Genomic DNA, 7,618 nt, shown 5'->3' with positions numbered 1-7,618 from the left:
AATTAATTTTTTATAAATTTTAAAAAAATACTGTTAAATTATTAGTGAACTTTACTCAATTAAATTTGCCTTGGTGGCAACGTAAACCAATCTTCTTTTTAACCATTTGTCAGCATCGAAAGAAAAAAAAAATTAAATTAAACGCTAAAACAGAAGAGAGAGAGAGAGAGATGGTGAAGGATGAACAGTGTGTCTTTTGCAGTGAGAGTGATCAGAAAACGACAAAAGAGAGGGTGTGTGATGATTGAATAAAACTGACAATGGGCCATGCTCATGGGTCAGTTGACTGAGTTAAAATGGGCCCACAACTGCTCAAAGAATAGAAAGAGAAAAAAAATTGAAAATTTTTAAATATTTTAAAATATCAATATTATTAATATATATTTTTTATAATTAAATTAACAATTAAAATGACTAGAATATCAATATATAACAATACCGAAAACTTTTAACTTGAAAGTGGCTTACCAATCAATCAGTGTGTTAGTAGTGTTTTTAACCTTTTTAGTTTTTTATGTGTTCTCGGTGGTTGTTGTCGTTTTCTGAAACTCAGCTTTTCATGATTAGATTTTAGTACTCAGAAAGAAAGAGAGTTAAGGAGGGCAGGCACGTGTGCACCTTCATCTTCTATCTCCATATAAATCCAACGGTCCTCATTGCAAGATTCTTCTACAATGCAATTATTTACCATTTATTTATTTTTCTTTTTTCTTTTGGTACCGAATTTGTTTTTTTAAATATTTCTATGCTGCCTTTTATGGAGGTCCGGATCCAGTGCCTTAAACACGTGTTATAATATGAATGGCGTGTTGGTTTAGACTTTGTTCTTTTACACTTTTGATTACTTTTTAGTTTTTGCTTTTCGGTTCTCAATTAGACAATTACTAATATAGAAAGAAAAAGTTCAAAAAACTAATAGTTTTATTAAAATTTAATTAATAAAAATATTATATATTTAGTCATACTAATTAATAATAGGAATTTCTTTTTTGTTTCATTTGGCTATTAACTGAGGCACACAATAATCCAAAGTTCAATCTAGATTTTAATCTTAAAAATAATTCCAATCGAAAAAGCAAACTCGTTTATTAGTTAATAATTGAGTAATTTAGTATAGAGAGATATTTTCACGAAACCAACCTGGTATTATTACTATAAAGTATAAAGACTACAATCATCACTTATCGATGATCAATTATTCAATTAGAAGTTTAAAACTACTATTTTTCATGTGTTAATCAGTTATTCCTGCATTTATAAGTGAACCACGCACGTAACTATATATGCTAATTAGCCACAAAAGCAGTTAGTAATATGGTAACTTTTCACACTATTGAAAACTAGTGGGGAATAATAATAGGTATTATATCTGCTACTAATTCATTTTTTATTCATGTTATGGTTTAAATGTAATTAATCATATAATAATAATATAAATTATATAGTAGAAGTTGTTAAAAATTTTTAATTTAACTTCTATAATTTTTGCAAAGAATTATTGCATTTTAATGGATAATAATGTGATTGAGAGATGTTAGGGATTTGATTTGGGAAAAACTAAAATTGATTTTGGAAAGAACATTAATGACTTCAAACATGCAACAAAATGGTAGGTGATAAGAAGAATAAGTGATAAAGAGGTGTATATCACTTGCTTACAAAGAGAATAAGAATTTTTAAGTGATGTAGATTAGATTTTATATTAGTGGATTTAAAATTTTTATTTTTAACTTAATATGAAATGTATAAATACCTCTAAAGCTATTATAATAATCTAACAACCACACAAAAATTAAAAGAGTGAATAACCATTTTTTGGTTTCATAATAAAATTATAGTATAGACAAATGAAATTAAGTGAGTTCTCTTATTATTACCTGAGAAAATTAAAATGAACATAGAATAATTTTTTTATGTTCAATTTTAATTTATTCCAAATTATAATATCTACAAATAAGGTCTCCTGTAATTATGAGTTAAAAAACCCCACGTCCAGAAAGAAAATAACATTAACCAGCAAAGAACATTTTACTCCTCCTTTGCGCGTGACCAACTACGACTTACAACTACACGATGCCGTGCCTCGCTTCTTCGACCTTTGAAATCCAGCTTATATTGCCGAAATTAATCCACTTGATAATTACAAAAGCCATGTTAATTGGGCGAGAGTAGTAGTATGTGAAACCCAAAATTGGAACTCCAAATTTAAAAACAAACTTTATTTTATTTTATAATTTATCTCTCAATGGCTTTTTGGAATGTGGCAGGCATTCAATTGGCAAAGGTGTATGTGGAAAAGGGTTATAGATCCAAGAAAAATGTAAAAACAGTGCATAGGTTCAACATCTACATTGAATATGCACGCTATCAATAGCTAGCTACCTATATATGGCTATAACTTAATAGAACCCTACCTAGCCGGGCTACCATACCAATAAAGGCTTCTATGCTATATCTGCTGCCTCTGCTTATTTTGCAAGAAATAATAATCATCACGCCAACACCCTACTTCTACTACTTAATATTTATATAAAAAGGAAGTTACATTATTAAATTAATTGCGATTCTAAATTATACAATTACTACAATTGAGATTTGTTTATATACAAGTATAATTTTCTTTCTATGTAAACAGTCACAACTTGTAGGATTTTAGAAATTTTTATCAGAAGTGAATAAAGATTGGATATATTTGTATCTGATTCGTAAATTTTAAATATTATTTGATCTATAAAATTATCGGATCGATCTAATCTACATTCTAATAAAATTGAATCACAAATATTACACTTAGCTTGTATCTGCGAATTTAATTTGTAAATCTGCAGTTCCACAACACATAATAAATAAATAAATATATAATTAAATATTATATATAGTTTAATTTAGTTTTTCTCATTTGAAAATTTAAATTTTTTTTTTTAGCGCATCTCACGCATCTCACTCCCTACAAAAATTAACATTTTGTATAATAATACATAAAAAAGATATGGTATGTATGGCTATCTGATTTTGAGAGGTGGTGGACAATTTTAGATTCACTAAAAGAACATTTTTAGAGTTAGACATATGTCTTTATTAAGAAGGAAGAGTGTAAGAAGTAGCTCATTTATTTCTTTTCAATTATTTGGAATATCTAGTTAGAAAAGAACAAGGGAATCTTTCATAACAAGAACTTAGGTATAGAAGAATTTTTTCATAGATCGGTTGCTAGTTCTAATGCATGAAGTAGTGTGGATCCTTTTGTTATTGATAACAATGTCGAAGATGATATTCGAGATATATATCTCACATTTTGTTTAATTTGGTTGCGGATTTTGTGTCCTAATTCGTCTTTTTTTTTTTACTTTATTGTGTTGAATTCGTTTGTTANATAAGTTTTTTAAAATATTTTCTATTTTGCGGATATATTCGATATTCGATTCGAAAAATGTGCGGAACGGATCGAATCAGATCTGATGAATTTGTTGAGGATCGAATCGAGATTTTAGTTATATCTGAGCCGTGTGCAACCCTAATTTTCATGTAAACTACAGTGACATGTGTGCGGATTTCTTTGAAAGCGTAACAATGCATATACCTCTTTTACTCGTAATGGTTTATGATGAGACAAAGCAAAGTGGAAAAAGATGTGGGAGGCGGTCAAGGTGATGTTGGTGGCGATGTGGGAGCCAGTGAAGGTCTTGTAGAGATTGGCTATGATGGAGGCACATTCAAAGTTGGTGGATCTAGTAGACAGATGTTTGCAGGTTCTAGCTAATAGTCAGATGTTTGTGGGGTCTAGCAGTCAGCTGTTCAGCAACCTTTCTAATATGATGTTCGCTGATTTCGATAATCCTAGCCCTATGGAGGAGCAATATGGAGGTTCTCAATTCTATGCGGAGATTGCAGATATGCTACGAAAAGACGAGGGACAACATTATAGACCACAGATGCTAGAGGTGCATCCACATATGCCATAGGTGTAGCCACAGATACCGGAGTTGTAGCCACATTTCATAGCGGACCTGAATGAGCTAGTCACAAGTCCATATGACATAGGATTTGCATTAGGGCGGGGGACGCCTCCATCAGCATTTGGTGCTCTATTTCCTCCACTAGCAACTGATATCAAGTACAGAGAGGCCAGAGGGTGAGACGACCACCTAGATGTGGCATCAGGTCTCATTTACTACTTGGAGTTGTGCATGATGCTGACGACAATGATGATGATGAGTAGTAGGCTGTCTAAGGTTGTTAGTTTCTCAGTCACTTGTTATGTTTAATTTATTGTTGATACATGTCCTATTATGTATTTTTGTTATGTTTGAACTTTGTTTATGCATTTATGAATATTATTATGATAAATACTATGTCGCTGGCATGTGATTATAAGTTATGTGAGTCGCATGTTAAATTAATAATTCAGGTCTAAATGGATAAAAATTGGAGCAAATTGAAAGAAGTGCATAACCATTAAAAAGCTAGTTAGGAGTACAAAAGATAAACAAAGTGAAACAACTACATAACCATAAAAAAAAACCTACATAGTACAAAAATAGGCTACAACAAGTACATAAATTATAAAAACAAAAATCATAAACTAAATGTTACTGCCTACAGTGGATCCTCGCTGGTCACAGTTCCTCCGAGTATGACCAGGCTACCGAAGAGACCACATCGATTGTGCTAGTTAGGATCAGCCTCATCCATGTTGTTATGAATTCTGGTGGTTCTTGGACGCCCTTCACTTGCACGTCTCATTCAAAGATCAGGAATGACGATGGGCCCATCATTCGGTGGCCAAAACCCTTCTAGAATGGGTGGGGGTGAAGACCATATTGTACACATTGAACACCTCAGTCATACGGTATACATCATGAACATATGTCGCCCAGTTAAGTCGCGAGTGAGCACAGTATGCGATGGCATAACAACATGGGAAATGGATGCCCTGAAAATACCTACAATCGCATGTATGGTCCCTAAGTGAAACTTGGTATGAGACAAGCGAGAAGTTACCGGTTGGAGTCATCTCAACCACAGTGTACTCAAAGTGATACCTATCAAACAAAATGACTGTGAAGCATCTTGAATCCCTCATGTTGCGCTATATTTCCTTTGTTAGGACCTGAAAGAACTCATGACTAGTCCCTAGTTGTGCCTCTGTAGCTTGCCTTTGGAGAACAAATACCTCTGCAAGTCTCTCATAGGTGGACTTCACCAATGAAGTTACTAGAAGATTCCTTGTGCCTTTCAGAATAGAGTTAATACACTCGGAAATACTAGTGGTCATGTGTCTGAAGTGCCTCCCACTATCCTGATGCTTGGTCCATTTGTCGTAGTCTATTCTGTTTGTCCAATCACACATAGCCAGGTCCTTATAGTATCAAACCAGTAGTCAAACTCAACCTCCATCTCTTGTATATGCTGCATTGACGAGTAGCCTTTTTGCATCTTTACCCTTAAAACTCAAAGCAAGGTTTGTTACGATATGGCGAATACATAATGCTTGATAAGCACTCGGAGGAAGTCAACCACCATCAGGGCCTCCAAAGCAACCTTGATCCCATTGTGTCTATTAGAGATAACAAGAATGCCCTGCTACGGAGTCACGTATTGGCAAAGATTGGACAAGAAAAGGACCACGATTTTACATTTTCACTCTCAACAAGTGCAAACACAACCAGAATAATATTCGAGTTCCCATTCTGTGCAATTACCACTAGAAAAGTACCTCCATACTTGCCATACAAATGAGTTCCATCGATGCTTACAAGTGTCTTGCGATGTTAGAAGGCCTTGATACACAGGGAACATCCAGAACAGACAATGAAAGTACATTGTAGAATCATCAACCTGATCACCGACTCTAATTGGAGAAGTCTTTAACACTGCAATGCTTCCTGGCATGGTAGACTGCAGTGCACATCGAGAATCCATCGTGGCAACTCGTCGTAAGACTCCTCTCAATCGCCACATATCTGTGTTATTACCTTCTGCTTTGTGAGTTAAACCTTTCTGTAAGTAGGTTTGAAACCATAACTTGCATCCGTTGCTTGCTGCAAGACCTTTATAGTTATCACAGCATCCGCCTCGATCAACAGAAAGATGAAAGCACATATCACATGATAATCAAGCTATTTGTGGTTGCTTGATATCAACGTGGCCAAACAAGTGTGAGGTCTATTATACCTCCTAACCTCCTAGGTTTCTTTTCTTTGCCAAAGTGAGATTCGTATCAACCAATTGCAGCATCTACCAAACTCCTTGCACTTTCTATAGTACTTAAGATGGTATGATTCTGTCACTCTGCACTCTACTGCACAACAGAGCTATAAATCTTGACATTAAGAACAACTTCCTCTTTATTTTGGAATGACTACCCAATCATAAATTTTGTCAGAGCATTTGTGCCATGCAATCTCTAGCCATCAAAAGCAGACTCAAAGTCTAGTGTTGTGCCATCGCATCCAAATTTAGTGTCGAAAAGTGTTCTGGAACTTGATGGACCATGCTATGTACGTGGATCGCTCCTTTGATTCTCATCACTATCTCAACAGGTTCCTCCTCCGAATCATTATCTCTCATTGCATTTTCAACCCGGTGGTTCTCTATCACCCTCACCAACAGCAATCATGTGAGGACTACCAGCCATCACAACCACTAGCTCACCAAAGGAACGATTATATCCGATACCACATGCATCCCATCATCGTAGTTTAAATCAACCGCAAACTTGAACTGGTGATAACATCTTCCAACTTCGCAAACAACTCATGGATTCTCACCTCTGAAAAACTTCTTTAACAATGAAAAAGAACTTGCAGATCTTCATCAGACCCTATGACAAACGTATCGTACTTCACACCACTTTACACAATGGCAATGGGAATCTTGTAAACTAATTTCTCCACCTGCTTCGTTCTACACACCTCAAGTTTTTGCAGTATATTGCTTTGGACATCGACAAAACTATTTAATGAACGAATAAAAACACTCAATGCTTCCTTGTTTATAAAATGTATACTCTCTCTTTTGCTCTTCTGAATCTTTTTTAGTATAGTGTACAAAAGCTAAAAAAGTATCTTCACTAAACATTGTATTTATTCATTCTACATCATAATAATATTCAACTAGTATTTATAGAGCAATCCACATTTATAAACCGCTACAACTTGTAGAAAATTACACTTGGAGCATAAACTACCACAACTCATTGCAGTTTAAAGAAAATTGCGCTCGATCGCATGTAAGGAAATCTTAATTATTGTAGTTGTATAATTTAGAGTCTTAATTTATTTATTAATATAATTTGCCCTAACGTAGTGTTAATTAACAAAGAAATTGATAATGAAAGTTGATTAAATCGTTGTTATTTGAGTTGTATTATAATAATACCTATAACAATTATCTTATAGTTTCCAGTTGATGATTAATTGACAGTATATATTTCTGATCAAAAGCCTTTTTTAACTAATATGATTATATTTTTAAAATTATAAAATAATGTTGTCTAAATTAATCAAACACTCAACACTTTATTTTATAAAATATATTAATAAATTAATACAATTAAGAAGATTTTCAATAAATAAATAATTTGTATTTTAATTTATATAAATATTTTATAGAAAGG

This window comes from Arachis ipaensis, chromosome B08, assembly GCF_000816755.2.
Source record: "Arachis ipaensis cultivar K30076 chromosome B08, Araip1.1, whole genome shotgun sequence".
Lineage (NCBI taxonomy): Eukaryota > Viridiplantae > Streptophyta > Magnoliopsida > Fabales > Fabaceae > Arachis > Arachis ipaensis.
The sequence above is the reverse complement of the archived record's forward strand: the minus strand, read 5'-3'. Positions refer to the sequence as shown.